This window comes from Otolemur garnettii, unplaced genomic scaffold (genome assembly GCF_000181295.1).
Source record: "Otolemur garnettii isolate 467f Iridium unplaced genomic scaffold, OtoGar3 scaffold00007, whole genome shotgun sequence".
Lineage (NCBI taxonomy): Eukaryota > Metazoa > Chordata > Mammalia > Primates > Galagidae > Otolemur > Otolemur garnettii.
In genome coordinates, this window is record NW_003852402.1 from 36,042,326 (window position 1) to 36,044,962 (window position 2,637).

The 2,637-nt window shown below is 40.5% G+C and overlaps 1 pseudogene; it reads left to right on the plus strand.

Annotated features, from left to right (window-relative positions):
- Nucleotides 1-1,415: 1,415 nt before the first annotated feature.
- Nucleotides 1,416-2,379, plus strand: LOC100947831 (annotated as a pseudogene).
- Nucleotides 2,380-2,637: the final 258 nt, after the last annotated feature.

Consider the following 2,637-nt stretch of genomic DNA (forward strand, 5'->3'; position numbering starts at 1 on the left):
CATATTTCCATTATGTACCAGAATTTGAAAACAAAACAAATATTTGCTCATATTTTTCAGATGCTCATTCTTTTTATACGTTTTTTTCCCCCACTGGAAAATTAATCATACATAAACCCTGTCCTCAAAGAAATTGTACATGAGACCTATAGGCCATGTGTGCATATTATCACATACACAGTGATGAAAACAGAAAAAGGTGTAGACAAAATGCCAGGATTATTCAGTGAAATAAAACTTATTTCTATCTAGATATTAGAACACATGTTTATGTAGGAGATTAATCAAATATTTAAGCACCTGCCCTCCATATCACAGAAGACAGACAATTCTTTCTCGTGCAACTTGATGGGAATTAACAGTTGAATTTGGCTTTGACTATCAGGAGGGATCTAGAAGCATAAAGATGGATAAAATGGTCGTTACTTGACCTGGGTTGACTCTTTCTTATCTATCTTTCTGTCTATTATTTCCAAAGTTGGATTGCCTTCATTTAGAATTTCATTTTAATTTTGGAATATTTAAAAAAAAACTGACTTGATATGACAAATAAACAAGTCCCTCACATCTCTCTTTGCACGTACAGCTTTGTGATCAAGCTTTGCCAGACTCATGGTGATATCAGGAAAGCCTTTTCCCTCCAGTAATTTTTTGTTTGATTTCTAACTCCTGGGAGAATACTTGGTCTGGAGGGTTACCTTCTGTATATGTGCAGAAGTCATATGTTGTGGACCCAGAATCACCTGTTTGCTACCTAAGACTTCCCTGACATTACTACTACTGTTTTAGTAGGGGAAAACATATTTCTGTCACCTGAACCTTAACCTGAAATGTGTGCTGATATGAAATAAAATATAAATGGGGGCTTCATGAATTTGAAACAATATTGTAAGTATTTCTTTAGCCACATTGTGGTGAAATGGACTTTTGCCAGGTAGATGCAAATGTAAAGCCATACTTCTATGGGAAAAGAAATAAAGGCATCCAAATAGAAAAGGAAAAAGTCAAATTGCCCTTGCTTGTAGCTGATCTGGTTATACATTTAGAAAAACTTAATGACTCAGCCAAAACAATGTTAGAACTGATAAATGAATTCAGTAAATCTCAGGATACAACATGATTATACAAAAGTCAGTATGAACAACAAACAATCTTTTTTTTTTTTTTTTTTTTTTTTAGAGACAGAGTCTCACTTTGTTGCCCTTATTAGTGTGCTGTGGAGTCACAGCTCACAGCAACCTATGGGCTTAGGCAATTCTTTTGCCTCAGCCTCCCAAGTAGCTGGGACTACAGGTGCCCACCAGGTCACCTGGCTAACAACAAACAATCTGAAAGAGAAATCAAGAAATAAAACCTATTTGCAATAGCAAAAAAAAAAAAAAAAAGAAAGAAACTTAACACTTTTCTTCCCAACTATGGAGAACGCAAAAGGCAAAGAGTGGAGCTCCACAGAGAAGGCCAGAGAAGAATGGTGTGAGAATTACAGTGTTGACCTAGAGAACCAGCAAGCTGCAAGTCAACAGAATGTACCTGCTATACCAGGAACCTCAGCTAAGGGAACCAAACGAAAAAAATCTGTCAAGGATAATGAAGAGTTCTGCTGCCCCTAAAAGAAAGCAGAACATGGTGATATGCCAAAACCTCAGAGGAAGGTGCTGCCTATTTCTCCAATACCCCACGAACTGCCCCCAGTTAATCTGCTTCACCGGGACACCGTACGGGCCTGGTGACAGCAATTACACTTGAGCACCAAAGGCCGGAAAATGGAGGTATATAAGTGTCTATGCACACATGCTTTCCCAAATCAAGAGGATATTCCTAGCACAGCAAAAGAGGCCAAGATCCGGAAAACACATAAACAAAAAGTTAAATGTGGAAAAGAAAGAAAAGTCCCCAGAAGGTTTTGAGCCAAGGATGTGTGCTCAGGAGACTGATCCTCCTGCAGTAGTTCTTGCTCCTGGATTAGGTTCTCCCCCTGAAGAAGGTGGTTTGCCTATCTTGGAGTCTGCCTCTCTTCTTGAGGGAGTTAAAACAGTTGTTGTGACAACTTCTGCCCTGGAGACTTTGTTGGCCTCCTGGGCCAGAATTGCAGCAAGGGCCGGGTCATCCACGGAGGCAGTGGAATCTCCCCAGAAGGACTGTGATGTCAGATGGTGTGTGGTCTATGGGAAGAGTCTCCCTGCAGACACAGATGGTTGGGTTCACCTGCAGTTTCACGTAGGACAAGCCTGGGTTCCTGAAAAGAAGGCAGGGAAAGTGAGCGCGCTCTTCCTGCTTCCAGCCTGCAATTTTCCACCCCCACATCTTGAAGATAACATGTTGTGCCCCAGATGCGTCCACAGGAACAAGGCCTTAATAAAAAGTCTCTGGAGGGAATGAAGTCCTGAAAAAAGGGCATATACATCTCTATGACTGGAATTAATGGCAGAAATGCTCTACAGTTGATTCCATGGTGTTACTGAGAGCTGAACACTGGTCTTCTTCATATGTGTTCACAGGCTGTGCAGACTGGTGGGTTGCAGATGCCATCCTCAGACCCCTGGTGTGACCTGCTGCTCCATGGGTCAGAATATAGACAGTTAAAAAGGAAAAACATTCACAAATTGGTAAGAAACTATTATTAATATTCAACATTTT